The sequence below is a fragment of the Crocuta crocuta genome, unplaced genomic scaffold, assembly GCF_008692635.1.
Source record: "Crocuta crocuta isolate KB4526 unplaced genomic scaffold, BGI_CrCroc_1.0 scaffold591, whole genome shotgun sequence".
NCBI lineage: Eukaryota > Metazoa > Chordata > Mammalia > Carnivora > Hyaenidae > Crocuta > Crocuta crocuta.
The window spans coordinates 837459-859388 of record NW_027528213.1 but is presented as its reverse complement, the minus strand read 5'-3'; the positions used below and the strand labels follow the sequence as shown (position 1 = coordinate 859388).

The 21930-nt window shown below is 37.2% G+C and overlaps 1 long non-coding RNA gene across 1 annotated transcript; it reads right to left on the bottom strand.

The window, feature by feature from the left end:
* Positions 1-1542: 1542 nt before the first annotated feature.
* On the bottom strand, positions 1543-4227 carry LOC144222525 (uncharacterized). The gene is made up of 3 exons (XR_013332421.1): positions 3904-4227; positions 3434-3579; positions 1543-1691 (listed from the first exon to the last, which is right to left on the bottom strand). It is a non-coding gene; the product is annotated as an uncharacterized LOC144222525 (long non-coding RNA).
* Positions 4228-21930: the final 17703 nt, after the last annotated feature.

Below are 21930 nucleotides of genomic sequence, written 5' to 3'. Positions count from 1 at the left end.
CATGATAGTTTGTTGATATAAGGGCAAAATAAAAAAAAAAATTGCCTTACCCCAACCCTGATTCTCTGAGTACTTTTATTTACCCATTTTGCCACCCACCACATGATATTTTGCTGAGATAACATTATACTTTAACTTCAATACCATGTGTTCCTTTGTATTATATTCCATCCAAGTGTCGGCATAGAACATTTTATAAAACGCTTAAGTCACTTATCATGATCCATTTATATTTATTGCTCATCAGTATTTCCTCTTGGCGTCCTCTGTGCCATCTTTAAGTATGTTCTGACTTATGTATTATAATTTTTACTTGAATATTTTCTTCTATAAATAATGAAGTTCCTGTTAACACAAATGCACACATAAAAAGTGGGTTTAGGAGGAAAAAATTCATGAAGTATAAATGATTACTCCCACGCTTCTGATTTGGACATCAGCATGAATATAGAGAATGCAAGGGGGAAAATCATGTTCAGAAAAAACGGTGGAATTAGTTTGGGACATTAATTCAGTGATTCTCAACTAAGGGTGATTTTTTTCCCCTTGGGAGACATGTGACAATGTCTGAAAACATTTTTGGTTGTAACAACTGAGAGGTATTCTACTGCCATCTGGTATGTAGAAGACAGGTATACTTCTAAACATCCTACAAGGTGTAGGACAACCTCCTATCATCAAAAAATTATTGAAATACCAACAGTGCCAAGGTTTAGAAATGCTGGCTTATTGTAAGGTAACTGGAGAAGTCCACGATGAGATCTGATCCCCTTACCTGAAGCTCAGGGGAGATAGTTGGTAAGAAATCTTATTTGTCCAACTGTTAGAAAAGCTCTTGCAGTAACTGAGCCCTTCCCTCTTTTCATGTAATACTTTGTAAATGTTTATTGGCAATTCTGCGCCCGAGTCTGGAGTGTCAAATCATTCAATTGATGAATAGGTTTTGAAGAAATAGTCTGCTCACCAAATATATTTTCCCTTTAGGTTTGTTTTGAAACAGCAACAAATGACAGTTCTTCAAAGAGCTTTGAAAAAGACTACATAAAATTGCAAAAAATTGATAGTGCAATACAAGGCATAATTATTGAACATTTAAGTAAATGATTTTGCAACTCTGTGATTATTTTGGTCCTGGCACCAAAAAAAAAAAAAAATCCATTCTTCTTGAGGGAAATCATTATCATTTTCACCATGTTCTATTTTCTATTCAATCAGAAATGGGGAAATACTTGTAAATGCTTTAAAGGAATATTCCTGTCAACATGCAATCACAATTTTCTTTGTACGTGATGTTCATTCATGGTAAAATAATTGAGTCTTCAAGAGCTAGCCAAAAAGAGAATGTTTAGATGCAACAAATTCATTTCACATAATGCTTTTGTTGGAAGTCAGGCTTTTTATGTAGATTTCTGCAGGTTCTCCCTAGTGAAAATCTACTTTATTATTCCCATCAGGTCTTCTCTGCTCAGAGGGTTTCTGCTTGTGGGTGATTGTTTTTCTCGAATGTACAACAATAAACAACTCTTTCAAGACTCTGTTGTCTTCATTACTTTTCTCATCCCACTGTGTGAAAATAGACATGTTTGTTGCCTTTCTGAAGCTCAAACACTTCTGAAAAAAAATCCAGGAGAGAGATGTGCACCATCTTGACGCTGTCTCAACCTGGGCCTCAAATTCTTCCAGGGAAGGGTCTTTGTTAGGTAAACAAAAACAAAAACAAAAACAAAACACAAGAAAAGATAGAAATCAGAACCATTTCTTATGAAAGTTAGTCTCAGAAAATTCCCTTGGAGAGGCTTCTGGGTGGCTCAGTCGGTTAAGTGTCCAACTCTTGGTTTCGGCTCAGGTCATGATCTCCCAGTTCATGAGTTTGAGCCCTGCATCAGTCTCTGTGCTGATGGTGTGGGGCCTGCTTAGGGTTCTCTCTCTCTCTCCCTCTCCCTCTCTCCTTCTGCCTCTCCCTTGCTCACTCTCTCCTTTCATTTTCAAAATAAATAAACTAAATTTTTTTTTAAATTCTTATGAAATAGTCTGTGATATATTCAACAGAACTCTTATTTTTATTTGATCTACTCAAGTAGAGTTAAATTAAATCAATTTGTTCCTCATAAAATAATCAAGATTTGCTCAAATATTTCTGCCTAAAGATATTTCTAGCATGCATGTGTGATAATATGCATAACCTAAATACATAACAATAAATAAGAGAATAGAAAAGTAAAATAGAAAACTCTTCAACCATGTGGGAAATCAAATAGCTATGATCTGGTTAAAGGGATTATAGGGAATGAATTACACTGCTTTCTGGACCTGCTGTAAACAGCTGACCAGTGTCTAGTTAATACGTATTTAGGGGTTGGATCCTGCCTGTGCTCATGAATTCCTTAGACCATGTTATCTATGGAATATCTTATCTTGTTCTCCGCTTGCTTTCAGCATCTGCTCTTTTACAGTTTTGGGAATACCTTGGTTTTTTTGCACACTTTCTATATGTTCTTATTGACATGTAGCCACATATTGCACATGTTTTCCCTATACTGTATGTCTAATAAATACTGGAGCTTCAGAGCAGCTCAGGGAGACTTCCCTTAGCCTCCTTTTCACCTCTCTTGACTTGCATGGAGTCTTGAGTGACCCTCTCTGCCGCCCTTGGCTTTGCTGGACAATTGATCACTAACAATCAGTGACTTTGATGTGATTCCACAATTGGTGACCCTGACATGATAAGCTGAACCTGCAAACCATTTTATACGGTTATAAATTAATTTCTATAGATGTATAATATACAAAGGTCTCAAGTTATAAATATACTTCTCATGAATTTTCACAAAGTACGTTCATATAACAACAACTAAAGAAAAAGTTGAATAGGAACCAGTATTTTTATTCACTTTCTATTTTTATTTTTTAAAGTTTATTTATTTTGAGAGAGAGAGAGCTAGTGGGGCAGGAGCAGAAAGAGAGAGAATGCCAAGCAGCCTCACAGGTATTAGTGAAGTGTTGGGATAGATTTCACAAAGGGAACCATGAGATCCTGACCCGACCTGAAATCAAGGGTCAGATGCTTAACCATACGAGCCAACCAGGTGTCCCCTGAACCAGTATTTTTTTCTTAAATGTTTGTTTATTTTAGAGAGAGAGAGACAGACTGTGAGCAGGGAGGGGCAAGAGAGAGAGGGAGACACAGAATCTGAAGCAGGCTCCAGGCTCTGAGCTGTCAGCACAGAGTCCGACATGGGGCTCAAACCCATGAACAATAAGATCATGACCTGAGCGAAGTCAGACATTTAACTGACTGAGCCACCCCGATGCCCCTGAACCAGTATTTTTAATATAAGAATTCATCATCTTCATATGTAGTATGATTCATAATGCAAATTTTATTTTTCCTGTCTAGCATGGCAAAGATCTCTTTTTTTTCCTGTTGTCTTACCTTTGATAGTCAAATTACTGTTTGTTTGTGCTTGTCTTTTTCCTTTGAGTTCTCTTCCATCCTTCGCAATTCCATTAGTAGTTACCTTGCTTTCCTATGCATCATCACCAAATGCATATGTACCAAACACAAGCATCTTTATCTTTCTGTAAATAATATAATCAAAGCTGTTGGCACATGGTACACACTCATAAATGCGTATAGAATTAATTAATTAATATATCACTGTTATTAAATAACGGCAAAATGCCAACTATTTTGCCTCACCCAGAAGCTCATTCCCTTCTGGAGTGTTTTTATTTTGCCCCTTTTGCCACCCACCAGATTATGCTTTTGCTGAGGTGACTTTATGCTTCTACTTTCAATTACTATTTTACTTTGCATTATATTCTATCTACATGAAGCATCTTTAGGTCATATATTGTTACATCATTCTAGTCACTACGATGATCCATATATTCATCGCTCACCAGTATTGTATTTCCTGTTTCATCCGAATCATCTTGAAGAGTCTTGATTAACTTATTGCAATCATTATTTGAATATTTCCTTCCAGGCGTGAGATAGTCTGTAAGTCCCTGTAAAAGTGAATCTAGATATCCTTCACTGTGGCTGATAAATGATAGCTTGGCAGAAAATAGGATTTTGGGTGGTAGCCTTTGTCTATCAGTACTTCTAATTCTCTCCCGAAGCGTTCTCTGGGCTTCCAGGGTTGCCAAAGAGAACCCTGATGACAAACTAATTCCTTTTCTCCTTTTTAACTAGCTTCCTTTGCCTGAAAGCTTATAATATGATCTTTTTAGTCACAGACTTCATGAATTTTATCAGGATAAATGTCAATTCTGCTCAAGATGAAATTTTCCTCTTTTCGAAGTTTTAACTTTTCTCCTTCAGTCTTCCTATTTTTCTTTTGAATTATTATGGATTCATTTTACAAGTCTGTATCTTTTCTCTCACAAATTCAATTTCTTTGCATTTTTTCTGTTTGAGATAATTCTTTTTTTTCTTCCTTTTTTTAAGTTTATATACTTTAAGAGAAGGTGGGGGCAGAGCGTGTGCATGCACACAGGGTATGGGCAGAGAGAGAGAGAGAATACTAGTCAGGTTCTGTGCTGTCAGCCTAGAAGCCCATGCAGGGCTTGATGTCACAAACAGTGATTATGACCTGAGCCAAAATCAAGAACTGGAAGCTTAACCAAGTGAGTCACCCAGGGTTCCTGATACCTCTCTTATTTTATCTTCCAGATTACTTTTTCCAGGTCTCAGCTGTGAAACTTGTCCTTTAAATAACCTCTCATATTTAAGCACTGCATTGGGTCATGTGCTGACAGCTCAGAACCTGGAGCCTATTTCAGATTCTGTGTCCCCTCTCTCTTGGCCCCTCCCCTGCTTGCTTTCTCAATCTCTTTCTCTGAAAAATAAAAAAAAATTAAACATTTTTAAAATAAAGATGCCAAATTCAGATTTATCTTTGGTTTTATTAAAAAAAAAAAATAACAGGTCTGAGTTTACTCAGTAATGTGACAATGGACCTTCCCATTCTCCCCAGATGCAGTTAAAACTTCCCTATCAGCCTCAGGAATATGGAAGATCCAGACACAAGGTCAAAGTCTCAGCAGCCATTGTGAGCCCAGAGACCACAGTGCCTCCCAGGAACACTGACACAGGCTGTTTCCTCTAGGGGAGGTCCATAAAAATCTGAGTACCATGCTCTCTACAGACTACGCAAATCTCCTTTTTGCTGCTGATCACCCAGCTCCCAAAAAGGGAGTAAGACCAGTCAGTGCCTTTTCCTCTGTCAGAGTCCTGTCCGCATCTCCCAGCCCTGACTGATGCCCCAGAAACTACTCAACGAGAACCAGAGATGGGGCAGGCCGTGTGGCAGGACTGGAATTAGATAAGAGAGCAACAAACTCACCTTCAAGCAAACACCTTTCAAGACTGTTTCTCAAAATATTAAAATAATCATTTATACCTTCAGTATAAGAAAAAAAATGAAGTGTGATTTTACCGTTGTTGTTGCAATACTGGTAATATTACAGGAAAAAGTTACACTACATGAGAAATATTCAGGATCTGGCTTAACCTGGCTAACATTTTTTCTTTAAATTATTGTAAGGTTGGGGCGCCTGGGTGGCTCAGTCGGTTGAGCGTCTGACTTTGGCTCGGGTCATGATCTCACAGTTCGTGGGTTTGAGCTCTGCGTTAGGCTCTGTGCTGACAGCTCAGAGTCTGGAGCCTGTTTCGGATTCTGTGCCTCCCTCTCTCTCTGCCCCTCCTGACTCATGCTGTGTTTCTCTCTCTGTCTCAATAATAATTAACATTAAAAGAATTTTTTAATAAAATACATTATTGTAAGGTAGTCAGAGAAAGACAAATATATGATTTCACTCATATGTGGGATCTAAGATGAACATAGGGGAAGGGAAAGAAAAATAAGGTAAAAACAGAAGGAAAAGCAAACCATAAAAGACTCTTAAGTACAGAGAACAAACTGAGGGTTCCTAGAAGGGAGGTGGGTTGGGGGATGGGCTAAATGACTGATGGGCATTAAGGAGAACGCTTGTTGGGATGAACACTGGGTGTCATATGTAAGTGATGAATCACTAAATTCTGCTTCTGAAACCAATACCACAGTCTATGTTAACTAGCTTGGATTTAAATAAAATTAAAACAGGCGAAATTAAATTAAATTAAATTAAAAAATAAAATTAAAAAAGCAATTTAAAATTATTATTACAGTTTATTAATTCACATGGAATTCTTATGCTTCATAGTAAGATTCATATTATGCGTCATAAGCAGCATAGAATTAGGACATGCTAATTGTTCTAAGTCCTTACCAAAATAGTAATCATTCATTTCACTATAGATAAAAACAAAATAATGAAAAAAAATCTTTTGAGTCAGTACATATACCAGAGACAGCAACAATCCGACAGTACTTCAAATCCAAAGAGATGGCCCTATATCAGATATCAGCATTTGCCTCTTATTATTTGTCTCGTTACTTATGTGGCATAATGGTTTGGAAACAGAGATGACCTTCCAGTTGTTTACACTGTATGAAAGAGTTCGATGATATCTTTGTAAAATAGAGAACCTGAACATGAATCTAAGACACACCTAAAAACACCCAATTTTCAGTATTGAGACAATATTACAATATTAACATTTGTTGCAAATCAAAGACCAATGTAGAAAAAGAAATAGTAACACATTTAGGACCCCACTGTGTTTATACTTCAATATTAAAAACTAATCTTTGATTTATAAGAAAATACATAGCTTGTATCTTGAGAAAGAATACTGTTTTGGAGTTGAATGAAGAAGTGATCATTTTTAACAACTTAATTATTTTCTTCAAATATAGATGAGTAGTATTTTATAGTAATGGTTCTCATGCTTTGCCTGAAAGATCAAAATCTTTATAAACATTTAAAATTTGAGGGGGCACCTGGGTTGCTCAGTCAGTTGAGCATCGGACTTTGACCAGATCATGATCTCAAGGTTCATGAGTTGGAGCCCCGTGTCTGGCTTGCTGCTGCCAGCACAGAGTCCCCTTTGGTCACTTTGTCGCCTTTTCTCACTGCCCCTCCCCCACTTACTGGAGCTAGGGAGCAGCGCTTGAGGGAACCTGAGCCCAGGCGCGCTCTCTCTCAAAAATAAACACTTAAAACTTGATATTTAACCCCTGTAAGTGTACCATAGGGCTGCAGTGCTTCAGTTTACACATACATGCAGCATATCAAGGAATTTATACATAATCATAAATAAATAACACAATAAGTTACAACCCCCATCCAAAAATATTCTCAGCCTTCATGCCATCTTTTTCCTAACTTGTATTTGTAAGCCAGTTATATAAAGCAATGTTTCTCAAACTTTAACGTGCATATGATCACCCCGGAACTTGTGAAAACACAGATTCTTACCCTAACAAGCTCCCAGGTGATGTTGGCATTACAGGTTCGTGAACCATTCTTTTCAAAAAAGAAGACCTTCTGATCCCATTAAATATGTCTGAACTCAACGTTCACTAAGATAAAACTGGTAGTTTAAGAATGTGAAATGTGTAACTAGTAGCCTTTATGTATAAGCATTGTACTTATTTGAGTTTGGGAGGAAATACTCTGGAGGAAATAATGGTTGACCTAAGTCATTTTAACCTCTTCTGCATTGCAGCTTATGAACAGAAAGTGCAGGACACTAATTTTAAAAACGGAGTGGAGAACAATTAAAGGAAATGTCAACTGCTGAGTTGATTATTTTCCTAAAATTTTAAATACAGTCCTTTTTGCCAGCAAACACTGCCAATAAAATGTAATGTCAACCGCAAATTAGGGGCCATGGCACTACAGAACACGCTTAGGCAGTTCTTGTCAAAGCCCTGATTTTCACATTCGGCTGGTGTATGAAAAGGAGAACACTGCATGATTTTTCCTTTTCTTTATCCTCAGTATTGTGTATTTTTCCTACTTGCTCTGTAGAATTGAAGTTTGCACAAATCCAAGTGAGTGATAAACACCAGCCTCTTCATTTCCTAACAGCACTCTGTGCTTAAGCAGCATGACTCTTGTTTCTTCTAATGGAGTCACAGTTTTGATCCCACACGGTTCTTTGAAACTCATGTAAAGAGAAAGCTTCATTTTCTTTTTTTCTGCCAGGTTGCAACCAGGATATTCTATTATGCACTAGCATTTGAGTGGGAAACCTAGATGATAAATACACCCTGGAGGTGTGGTGTTTCAAATCCCTCTTGGTTTAGAAGTGCTCTGGGGAAGCAAAGGGTATTATTTACTGAGCATTTATAAAATGGTTCCCTGCAATGCATTGCTGTTGATATTTTGTCTTTCTTACCCACCTGGTGGAATTGTGATTTGTTTTATAGTAAAGATATATTAAAATGACCTTTCGATCCCTATAGCTAAGAAGAAAACCCCTTTGAGGCCAGGAACAACCATTTAACTACTTAAATGATCTGTCCCCTTCCGTTTATTTTTGCCTCCTCGCTGGGGCGAAGGTCTTACAAGTATTCTTGTAAGTATTCTTGCTTTTTTGGCCATTTAAGTTCTTGGATTGTCTTTGATTTTTATTTTAATGGATATAAATATGTAAGAGACTTCCAGTGTCTTTCATTTTGTTTTTTCTCCGCACCCTATATGTTTGTTCTGTTGTTTGTAGAATTTTTTCAGAATTTTTCAATACACAAATAAATAACTACAATGAGAAGAAAAGGAAGGCAAGACTTTTTTGTGAAAATAGTTTAAGTCATTTAAAAGGTTGTATTGACAAGCCTATATCTTAATGTCTAACTATGTTGATATAGATTGATAGATGATAGATAAATGAAAGAAAGAAGAAAGAAAAGAAAGAAAGAAAGAAAGAAAGAAAGAAAGAAAGAAAGAAAGAAAGAAAAAGAAAGAAAGGGAAAGAGAAAGAGAAAGAAAGGGAGAAAGAGAGAAAGGAAAGGCAGGAAGGAGAGAGAGAGAAAGAAAAGAAAGAGAGAAAGAAAGAGAGAAAGAAAGAAAGAAAGAAAGAAAGAAAGAAAGAAAGAAAGAAAGAAAGAAAGGGAGAGAAAAAAAGATGGATATTTGTAATTTGGGTAAAAAATAGCAGAAGCAACATTTACCAACTCATTATTAAGGTGACAAAAAAATTAGGGCCAAAAAATCTCTAACTAAAGTAAGAGCTAGCAAATGTCCCTGTGGCTGGGTGCAGGGATATAAAGACACCCGGCTCCGTCCATCACAAACACACCAGGTTTGGCCTCTCATCGCTGCTAACACCCAAAGACAGAGAAATAAATGGTGGTGAAACGAGGAGGGAATTTATTTCAGTGATTCCCATACCGGGAAGATGGCAGATGAATGCCTCGAAGGCTATCTCCAAAGTGCGGAAAGTACTTCCAGGTTTATATAAGGAAAATATGGGGCAAAGATGGGTGGGTCGTGCAGGTCAGTTGGACCACTGTCTTGGAGTCAGCTGTGGGTGCTGGCTTGCTGGCTCAGGGTAGTCCTTATTCTTTCGGGGGTAGTTTCGGTTCCCACGCTTTGCCCTCAGTATCTTCCACCTGAGCCAGGAGACAAGCTGGAAAGAACCCAGCTAGAATGTTTTAGGTCAAAATGGAGACAACTGAAGCCCTCTTTTATACATAACACCATAAAAAACCACGTGGAGCCCCTACTATATGGTAACATGGTGCTAAGCACTGCCAAGATAAAGATATGTGTAAGGTATCTAAAACTCTACAGTTTGTTTGGGTACAGAGTTGTTTAGTAAATTGCCCACAGTAAGTTGTCACTGAAGATATTTATTTCTCTCCCTATGTGAAATAATTTCTTTATCCTGCTGTAAGAAATAATAACAGAAATGCTGCAAACCCCACATAAGGAGTGTTAAAAAGAAAACCACAGGTTATGGCCCCAAATGAGTAAATCAAAACTAAATACCTAACCTAACTGCAGTTTCAATATCTAAGAAATACAACCTTTCACCAGTCAACATGGGAATTTCTTGGGTCAGCACCAGAAATTTACTGATAGACACCTTCGGTTCCCCTTAGGAGGGTGGACCTTCCCAAAACAGTGGATTCTTTACTAATTTTTCCTTCTTTCCATTCTCTCTCTATTTGTAAATAACTTTCTGATTTGATAGCTATTTGGAGCTCCCCTCTGCTTGTTACGTTGGATGCTGCCCAATTCATGAATCAATTAGTAAAACTAATTAGATCTTTAAAATTACTTGGTTGAATTTTTCTTATTTAACTGTGGGATTAGTAAGATTGGTCCATCTGTATAAATGAGACTAAAATGTTCAAATTTGCTATAGTATATTTGTGCTCTACATTAAGCATGTGAATTTCTTGAGTTTTTTTGAGCTTGCAAGTTCTCAGTGGTTCTCAAAAGATGATCCCTAAAACAGCAGCCAAATATATCACCTGGGAAACTGTCTTACATGCACATCTTCAGGCCTCAACTCAGATACACTGAACCAAACGCCCTGATGTAGGGGCCAGAAAATACTATTTTAAGAAGCCTTCAGGTAATTCAGATAAACACTAAGTTTCCCTTTGACCTAACTCCCTTTTCATCAAAGGAGAATATTAAAAACAAGGGGAATTAACTAGGTCATAGAGGTAACTAAAATCAGAACATAAATTGTAGCACATAGTAGGTACCCAGTTATACAGTTTGACCCATGGCATAATTAAAGCCATAATATAATTAAATGTAAAAAAATTTTGTATCTGACTTGTTTTTGCATTTTGGGTAATAGTGCATTATTCCAGTACCAACACCAAATCAAATATTGAACCTAATCCTTAAGATCACTTTGTATAATTACTTAAACAGCTGATCTGATGATAGCAAGATATCATAAGCACAAAATTAGATTTCAGTCCTGAGGGAATGTGCCAGTTAATAGAGAAGTTTGTTTTTGGCTTAGTCTAATTCTAATTTCAGACTGAATCAGGGAGACTTTTTGTTTGAATGTTGAGAAAGGATTATAGAAGACATTGAGCAGAGAAACAGAAATGGCAGAAGGATCATTCTTCAGAGAAGTAATGAAAGGAGTATCTTTTTTTTTTGTAATGTTATTTATGTATTTTGAAAGAGGGCTGGGAAGGGGCAGAGAGAGAGAGGGAGAGAGAGAAGCCCAACCAGGCTCCATGCTGTCAACAGGCTCCATGCAGGGCTGGATCTCACAAGCCATGAGATCATGACCTGAGCTGAAATCGAGTCAGTCAGTTAACTGACTGAGCCACCCACGTCCCCCAGGAATATCTTTTAATGTATCTCTCAGTGTATACATTGGGGAAAAAAATCAGTGATCAGTTAAAAGATAAAATTCTGGTTCCCTTTAAGCAAATGAGATATAAACATTCCCGTGTCTTCAACTTGTCATTCTCTGTTCATGATTTCTCATTTGTCTATAAAAATACCCAGATGAACACTATTTTAAAAATAAATTTAACTGGGGCGCCTGGGTGGCTTAGTCGGTTAAGCGTCCAACTTTCGCTTAGGTCATGAACTCGCGGTTCGTGGGTTCGAGCCCCGCGTCGGGCTCTGTGCTGACTGCCAGCTCAGAGCGTGGAGCCTGTTTCAGAGTCTGTGACTCCCTCTCTCTCTGACCCTCCCCAGCTCACGCTCTCTCTCTCTCCCCTAGAAATAAATAAAATATCAAGAAAATAAAATAAATTTAACTACTACAAATCTTCATTAATCCGCCATGCTAACTTCATTCTTTCCCTTCTTTGCAAATTGTTTTATAACTACAAAATTAATACAGATTGAGTTGAAAACTGGAAACCAAAGAACAAATCAAAGATAAAGCATAAGTCTTTGCTTGAAATATCTCTAGCTAATATATTTTCATATTAGTGTTTTCAGAGAGCATATACATGTTCATTTGTTAGTCAAAGTGGTATGATATGAGAATTGTTTTGAAGCTATTTAAAAAAACAAACTAATTTTGTAATTTTCTATTTTAGTAAATAGTCTTTTAAAGGCCTAATTGCAATGGATATTTAATATTCCATTTTTTAGGCATGCCAAATTGGCCAATCACATGTATTTAGATATTTGGGTCATTCCCAGGTCTTCGTCATTATGCTAGATTCTGTGATGACAAACATTCCCATAGTATATAAACAACAATTTCAAGCAGTTTATCTCCAATAATATTCTTAGCCTAAAATCTAAAAATTAACTGAAATCATGTAGAATTTTGTTATCCATTGCAAATTGTCTTTCATAGCTCCCTAGAGGTATATGACATTTACATCCAACAATTAGTATATAAAATTGTTACTTCTTTGATATATTTAAAATTTTTAGAGCAAATAATAATACTATTGTTTCTGTTCCATTAATTATGTTATTACTGTAGTATTTTAATATTTTTAATTATTATTAGTCATTAGTTATTTAATTTAAGCACTTTGTCCATTTTTAAATGAGGTGTCACATAGTTTTTGTTGATTAACTAAAAGCTCTTTAAGCATTGAAATAAAGTTTTTCATTTCTGCTGTAAATGCTTATTGTCAATATTTTGGAAAGAACAATTTAAGAGTGCTGGAAATTTTTATTTTATTTATTTACAAAAACTGCGTATACTAAGGACATCCTTAGGGTCAAAATACATGCCACTCCTACATTCACCACCTGCAACAGGTGCTGTTGTCCCTGGCTTACACCTTAAAACTTTTCTGTTTTTTTTTTCTTTCATAGTTTATTGTCAAGTTGGTTTCCATATAACACCCAGTGCTCATCCCAACAGGTGCCGATTCCATGCCCATCACCCCCCTTCCCCTCTCCCCCACTCCCATCAGCCCTCAGTTTGTTCTAAGTAGAGTCTCTCATGGTTTGCCTCCCTCCTTCTCCCCAACTATTTTTCCCCTTCTCCTCCCCCATGGTCCTCCGTTAAGTTTCTCCTAATCCACCTATACATGCAAACATGTGGTATCTGTCTTTCTCTACCTGACACATTTCACTCAGCATAAAACCCTCGAGTTCCATCCACGTTGCTACAAATAGCCAGATTTATTCTTTCTCATTGCCATGTAGTATTCCATTGTATAGATAAACCACATCTTCTTGATCCATTTGTCCATTGATGGACACTTAGGCTCTTTCCATGATTTGGCTATTGTTGAGAGGGCTGCTATGAACATTGGGGTACATGTGCCCCTATGCATCAGCAGTCCCTGAATTTATCCCTTGGGTAAATTCCTAGCAGTGCTATTGCTGGATCATAGGAGAGTTCTATTGTTAATTTTTTGAGGAAACTCCACACTTTTTTCCAGAGGGACTGCACCATCTTACATTCCCACCAACAGTGTAGGAGGGTGCCCGTTTCTCCACATCCTCGCCAGCCTCTATAGTCTCCTGATTTGTTCATTTTAGCCACTCTGACCAGCGTGAGATATCTCAGTGTGATTTTGATCTGCATTACTCTGATGATGAGGGACATAGAGCATTGTTTCATGTGTCTGTTGGCCATCTGGATGTCTTCTTTGGAGAAGTGTCTGTTCATGTCTTCTGCCCATTTCTTCACTGGATTATTTGTTTTTCAGGCGTGGAGTTTGGTGAGTTCCTTATAGATTTTGGATACTAGCCCTTTATCTGATATGTCATTTGCAACTGTCTTTTCCCATTCCGTCCGTTGTCTATTATTAGTTTTATTGATTGTTTCCCTTGCCGTGCAGAAGCTTTTAATCTTGATGAGGTCCCAATAGTTCATTTTTGCTCTTGATTCCCTTGCCTTGGAGGATGTGTCAAGTATGAAATTGCTGCAGATGAGGTTAAGGAGGTTGTTTCCTGCTTTCTTCTCGAGGGTTTTGATGGTTTCCTGTCTCACATTCAGGTCCTTTATCCATTTTGAGTTTATCTTTGTGTATGGTGTAAGAAAGTGATCTAGTTTCATTCTTTTGCACGTTGCTGTCCAGTTCTTCCAGCACCATCTGTTAAAGAGGCTGTCTTTTTTCCATTGGATATTCTTTCCTGCTTTGTCAAAGATCAGTTGGATTTTTGTGGGCCCAATTCTGAGTTCTCTATTCTATTCCATTGGTCTATGTGTCTGTTTTTGTGCCAAAACCATAATGTCTTGGTGATTAAAGCTTTCTAGTAGAGATTAAAGTCTGGGATTGTGATGCCTCTCGTTTTGGTTTTCTTCTTCAATATTACTTTGGCTATTAGGGGTCTTTTGTGGTTCCATACAAATTTGAGGATAGTTTGTTCCAGCTTTGAGAAGAATGATAGTGAAATTTTGATTGAGATTGCCTTGAATGTGTAGATTGCTTTGGTTAGTAATTTTAACAATATTCTGACAATATTTGGTTAGACATTTTAACTATTCTTCCGATCCATGAGCATGGAATGTTTTTCCCTTTCTTTGTGTCTTCTTCAATTTCCTTCATAAGTTTTCTATAGTTTTCATCATATAGATCTCTTATATCTTTGGTTAGGTCTATTCCTGTGTATTTTATGTGTTTTTGTGCATTGTGAATGGGATCAGTTTCTTGATTTCTCTTTCTGTTGCTTCATTTTTGGTGTATAAAAATGCAACTGATTTCTGTACGTTGATTTTTGTACTTTGCTGAATTCCTGGATCAGTTCTTGTAGGCTTCTGATGAAGTCTGTCGGGTTTTCTATGTAGAGTTTCATGTCATCTGCAAAAAGTGAGAGTTTGACTTCTATGCCAATTCTGATGCCTTTTATTTCCTTTTGTTCTCTGATTGCTGATGCTAGAACTTCCGGCACTATGATAAACAACAGTGGTGAGAGTGGACATCCCTGTCATGTTTCTGATCTCAAGGGGAAAGCTCTCAGTTTTTCCCCATTGAGGATGATGTTAGCTGAGGGCTTCTCATAAATGGCTTTTATGATGTTTAAGTAAGTTCCTTCCATCCCGACTTTCTCCAGGGTCTTTATTAAAAAAGAATGCTGTATTGTGTCAAATGCTTTTTCTACATCTATTGACAGGATCATATGGTTTTTATCTTTTCTTTCGTTAATGTGATGTATCACATTGATGGATTTGTCAATACTGAATCAGCCCTGTAACCTAGAAATGAATCCCACTTGATCATGGTGGATAATTCTTTTTATGTGCTGTTACATTTGATTTGCAAGTATCTTGTTGAGGATTTTTGCATCTGTANTGCTGCTGGATTCGATTTGCAAGGATCTTGTTGAGAATTTTTGCATCCGTATTCAAGTATTTTTCCCTATAGTTCTTTTTTTTTTTTGCTGGGTCTCTGTCTGGTTTGGGAATCAAAGCTATGATGGTTTTGTAGAATGAGTCCAGAAGTTTTCCTTCCATTTCTATTTTTTGGAATAGCTTGAGAAGAATAGCTATTAGCTCTGATTTAAATGTCTGGTAGAATTCCCCAGGAAAGACATCTGGCCCAAAGCTATTATTTTCAGGAGAATTTGATAACTGATTCAATTTCTTCACTAGTCATGGGTCTGTTCAGATTTTCTATCTCTTCCCATGTGAATTTTGGTAGTACATGTTTGTTTAGGAATTTGTCCATTTCTTCTAAGTTGTCAAGTTTGTTGGCATATAATTTTTCATAGTATTNGAATTTGTCCATTTCTTCTAAGTTGTCAAATTTGTTGGCATATAATTTTTCATAGTATTCCCTGATAATTGCTTGTATTTCTGAGGGGTTGGTTGTAATAAGTCCATTTTCATTCATAATTTTGTCTATTTGGGTGCTCTCTCTTTTCTTTTTGATAAGCCTGGCTAGAGGTTTGTCAATTTTGTTTACTTTTTCAAAAAACTAACTCTTGGTTTCATTGATCTGTTTAATTGTTTTTTTATTCTATATCGCTTATTTCTGCTCTGATCGTTATTATTTCTCTTCTTCTGTTCTTTTAGGTGTGCTGTTAAATTTTGTATTTGCACTTTTTCTAGTTTCCTGAAATAGGCCTAGAATGCAATGTTCTTTCCTCTTAGGACTGCCTTTGCTGCATCCCAAAGATTTTGGATTCTTCTATTTTCAGTTTCATTTGTTTCCATATATTTTTTAATTTCTTCTCTAATTGCCTGATAGGCCCACTTGTTCTTTAGTAGGGTGTTCTTTAACCTCCATGTTTTTGGAGGTTTTCCAGACTTTTTCCTGTGATTGACTTCAAGTTTCATTGCATTGTGAACTGAAAGAGTGCATGGTATGATCTCAGTTCTTTTATATTTTTTGAGGGCTACTTTATGACCCAGTATGTGATCTATCTTGGAGAATGTGCCATGCACACTTGAGAAGAAATTGATTCCATAGCCTCAGGATGTAGAGTGCTAAATATATCTGTCAAATCCATCTGGTCCAATGTGTCATTAAAGTCCATTGGTTCTTTAGTGAATTTCTGTCTATTTGATCTATCCATTGCTGTAAGTAGAGTATTAAAGTCTCCTGTTATTAGCACATTCTTATCCATAAGATCGTTTCTGTTTGTGGTTAATTGTTTTATGTATTTCGGTGCTTCCGTATTTGGTACATAGACATTTATAATTGTTAGCTCTTCCTGATGGATAGACTCTGTAATTATTATATAATGCCCTTCTTCACCCCTTGTTACTGTCTTTACTTTAAAGTCCAGTTTGTCTGATATAAGTATGGCTACTCCAGCTTTCTTTTGACTTCCAACAGCATGGTAGATATTTCTCCATCCCTTTACTTTCAATCTGAAGGTGTCCTCAGATCTAAATTGAGTCTTTTGTAGACTGCAAATAGATGGATTTTTGTTTTTTGTTTTTTATTTTTTTTTATCCATTCTGCTACCCTGTGTCTTTTGACTGGAACATTTAGTCCATTCACATTCAGTGTTATTGAAAAATATGGGTTTAGAGTCATTGTGTTCTTTGTAGGATTCATGCTTGTAGGGTTGTCTCTTGTACCTTGTGTTCCTTGCAACATTTCCCTATAGAGTCCCTGTGAGGATTTCTTGTAGGGCTGGTTTAGAGGTGATGAATTCTTTCTATTTTTGTTTATTAGGGAAAACCTTTATCTCTCCTGCTATCTTGAATGACAGGCTTGCTGGATAGAGGCCTCTTGGCTGAATATTTTTTCTGTTCATCACATTGAAGATTTTCTGCCATTCCTTTCTGGTCTGCCAAGTTTCAGTAGATAGGTCTTCAACTACTCTGATAGGTCTCCCTTTGCATGTTAGGGCCCTTTTATCCCTAGCTGCTTTCAGAATTCTCTCTTTGTCCTTATATTTTGCCAGTTTCACGATGATATGTCGTGCAGAAGATTGATTCACGTTATGTCTGATGGGAGTTCTCTGTGCCTCTTGGATTTCAATGTCTGTTTCCTTCCCCAGATTTGGGAAGGTCTCAGCTATAATTTGTTCAAGGACTCCTTCAGCACCTTTCCCTTTCTCTTCCTCTTCTGGAATTCCTATGATACGGATATTGTTCTGTTTGACTGTATCACTTAGTTTTTGAACTCTCCTTTCATGCTCCTGGATCAGTTTATCTCTCTTTTTCTTGGCTTCCTCTTTTTCTATAATTGTGTCTTCTAATTCACCTATTCTCCTCTCTGCCTCTTCAATCTGTGCATTGGACGCCTCCATTTTATTATGCACCTCATTTATAACATTTTTTAATTCATCACAAGTATTTTTAAGGTCCATAGTCTTTGTAGCTAAAAACAGAATAGTTTTTCTGATGTCTTCTATGCGTTTTTCAAGCCCAGAGATTAATTTGATAACTATTGTTCTAAATTCTTGGTCAGTTATGTTGCTTATATCTGTTTTGAGCAGTTCTTTAGCTGTCACTTTTTCCTGGAATTTCTTTAGAGGAGAGTTCTTCCATTTCGTCATTTTGGCTAGATTTCTGTCTCTTGTTAGTCTTAAAAGTTTGTTATGCACTCTGCACCTGTGGGTACTGCTATATTAAAGAAGGCTCAATGACTGTCCAGGGTCTGTCCCTTCAGGAAGTGTTCTTTTAATAGTGTCTCTTGGTCTCACTTGTTGAGACTTTGGTTATTTTATTTCCCTACTCGTAGTGGTATTTGGGACTCTCCACCATGTGTACTTTGGCTTGTTTCTTGAGGTAGCCCTATGAGGTTGTCTTCTTAGTGGACTCTGTCTCTTTTCCTACCAGACTCCTGCGGTTCAGTGTACTACGGCTTCAGACCTCTATTTGAGAGATGGGGGTGAGAGAAATGTATGGAGCTCACTATTTCTCTGCCATCTTGCCTCCTTCCCTTCTGTTTTTTTTTTTTTAATGTTTTTAAATTAATTTTTGAGAGAGAGACAGAGACAGACAGCATGAGTTGGGGAGGGAAAGAGAGAGGGAGACACAGAATCTTAACAGGCTCCAGGCTCTGAGCTGTCAGCACAGAGACTGAACGTGGGGATTGAACCCACAAACCATGAGATCATGACCTGAGCTGAAGTGGGACATTTAACCAACTGAGCTACCCAGGCACCTCAAAACTTTTCTGTTTTGATTTCCCTGATTCTACTTCAGTGCTTTGGAATAAGTCCTTCATTTCTTCTTGGGCTTCACCTTGAACTCACCTGAAAAGAAAGGCTCCTCTGAGTTCTTCCCTTGGTTCTATGTTTTTGGTTCAATATACTCACACAAAGAGAGAGATTCCAGAATAGCGGGAGGGTATTGAGTTCAGATTAAGATGACTTTTAGTTTTGTCTAAAACCTCCAGCTCTAGTAGCATCTTATTTACCAGATAATCCGTTTTCCAAAATAAAAATCATAATAATAATAATTGAAACCATCAGACTCTCAGCATTTAAGCACACAAATTTATCTCTGTTCTTACAAATGTTCTCTCCTTCCTTTCCTTTTAGAAAAGAAAACTCCAACTGCTTGCCTTAGTTTAGATATCTCCTAGACTGTTGAAAGTTGCTGAAAACAAACAGACAACCAAAACAACACAAAACAACACTACCAACAAAGCTCCATCAAGAAACAAACAAGCAAATAATAGCAACAAAAATCGAAACAGTCTCATTAATACAGAGAAGAGGGACACCTAAGTAACTCAGTTGTTTAAGCATCTGACTTCAGGTCATGATCTTGCGGTTCGTGGGTTGGAACCCAGTGTTGGGCTCTGTGCTGACAGCTCAGAGCCTAGAGCCTGCTTTGGATTCTGTGTCTCTTTCTCTTTCTGCCCCTCCCTTGCTCGCGCTCTGCCTCTCTCTCTCTCTCTCAAATAATAAACACAAACAAACAAACAAACAAATAATAAGAACAAACTGCTGGTTGCCAAGGGAGCTGAGGGATAGGCAAAATGGATGAAGGGGATTCAGAGGTACAAACTTCCAGTTATAGAATAAATAAGTCACAGGGGTGAAAAGTGCAGCATAGGGGATATAGCCAATAATATTATAATAGCTTGGTGTGGTGTAACCACACTTAGGGTGGTGAGCATTTTGTAATGTATGTATCGGTCAAATCACTGTGCTGTATACCTGAAGCTAATTTAATATTATGTGTCATTTATATTTCAACAAGTTATTTTTAAACAATAATAATTAATTAATTAACATATGTCTGCTTCAACTCTACCCTAAAATCATAGAAATTCTGACTTTTTCCACAAGAGGAGCTTCTTTTTTCTATCTCCCTCTCTCTTCAGAATGATGCCTTCAAAACATATGCACTCAGGAGTCAGATTACATGAATGCAAATCTTCATGTCCTCTGGCTCCAAGGCCAAAATTACGGTGTATTACATCAGGGCACAAGTCAGAGCAGTAGATGGAATAGGAGGAGGTAGAGCCTCAAGAACGCTAATACTTTATTTTGAGATGATTATATTTAAACATATTTCAGAGCTGATGGAAAGGAAAATAATTTTTTTAATATAAATTATATTCTAGGCCCTAGTTTTACTCCCTGAACAATAGTGAAACTTTAAAAATACCTCTCAGAGTTGTGGTAAAAATTAAATATGAGGTTTATATTAGTTGTCTGAAGATAATAAGGATTTAATTTTTAAAACACTGTATATACATCTTTCCTCCTCAACATTTAAAAAATGGAATCAACATTAATTTTATCAGTGCATTTACTTCCCTGCTTCCCATTCGGTCCTCAACCCACCTGGAAATTGGAAACAGGTGGAAGAGATTACTGGGAGTTTTCCAGTGCTCCGCTGAGCTTGACTTTCTATTGACAGGACAATTAACATAATATATTAGGGCAGAAGTTAATTTGCAGATTTCTGTCTGTTCCATTTTCCAATTATTGCAGTCTGATGAAATTGATAATTTCAGAAATTAGATTTACGGCTCTATCAGACATTAATCCGTTTTGTATCTAATCAAGGACCCCTAACATTTCTTTGATGTGTACATATACCTATTTCTCAAATGCTCTCTGGCCAGTTCATAACATCTTTTGCTGGAGTTGGGCTCCAGCAGGTCCAGGGGTCCCTGAAGGATGGATGGTGTCAGCGACGGAGGGATGAGAGAGGCCTGAGAGTCTTTCCGGTCACCAGGCAGGCATTTCTGCTCTGACTGGGACTCAACTTTATTTTATAATTAAGTGTTTGGGGGATGGCACAGAAGTGGCATTTACCTTAGACAATGATTTCTGATGACAAATTTCTTTGATATGTAAGAATTTCCCAGAACATAGATTTGTAGAAGACTTCTGCATAACCTTTATCAATAGTGATTGAGGTAGGCGATTTAGATGCTTATCCTATGGGGAAGGAAGGTATCTTTAGCATTCAAATACAAGACAATGTTTTTAGCATAGCAAAGGCAAAGTTAGTTCTTTGTGAGCAGGGGTCAATAGCCTGTTTGCTTAAGGGGAAGTATTAAGAAAAACAGGTTTTTCAGGAAACACAAATGTTTGCTCCTGTAATCACAAAAGAAGACATCCCTACAATAGGTTCCTTCACAAGGTGCAATCAGCATATCAAGGCCAGAATAAGTCACTCCTGATAAATCAACAAGGTGCCTTGTGGGTTGGTACTCAAGCAGAAACAATTGAGTGGGGGTGGGTATCTGTCGTCATCTGATGCAAACTTGCCTTAACCTCACAAGGAGTTTTCTCAACTAGTGAGTTCAAAATGGATCCCAACAATCTTTCCTATGGTAAGTTGAATAAATTTTTTGACAAGAGTTCATTTTATTTTACTCATTTTAATGAGTCATGATTTTACCCTTTGAAAGGATACATACTTGAATTCACTGCAGTCTAGCACTTAATTCCAACATTCACAATTATACTACAAAATAAGACTATTTATTTGCCTCTATTCATCCGTTGGGAAATATGAAGCTCACACATGTTGGATAAATTGCCTGATGTTACACAGCTGCTGAAGGTTGGACCTCAAAATAGAAGACAACTTTTGCTCTATGTTTAAGGTCATAGGTAATTATTTTAAAGACCTAACTGTCTACTATCTACAAGAAACTCATTCTAATTTTGTATATGCAGATGGGGTAAAAGTAAATGGATGGAAAAAAATCCATTATATAATACTGGGATTGCCTAAGCTTGGGATTTGTTCCTGGAGATTTCTACCACTTGTTCAACCACTATATGGCCCCATAGTAACTGGGGCTCAGGGAACTGGAGTAAATGCTGATATTCTGGTGACTGCTACAGCAGTGAGGAAAAGAGACTCCTTTTTCTCTGACCCAGGAGTCTCCTGTCTTTTGCCAGCACCTATGAAGCTGTGGTAGGCTAGATTGTTAGATTGCAAGAAGTGTAAAAATAGGATAACAGGTAGGAAAAACTTTCAAACTCTTCACAGTCTCTTAAGAGATCCCCTTCCAGTTGTCACATGACTGACATCTGTGGCTTGATTTTAATGTGGAGACCTTGGTTTCTCCATAGGCAGGCCTTTTCACAGGCTGCTTGAGTGTGTTCACAACATGGTAGCTGTCTTCTCTCAGAGAGGATAATCCAAGAGAGATAGAAAACCAAATAGAAACTAAGTTTCTTACTATCTAACCTCAGCAATCAAATAGCATAATTCTACAGCATTCCTATTCATTAAAAGCTAGT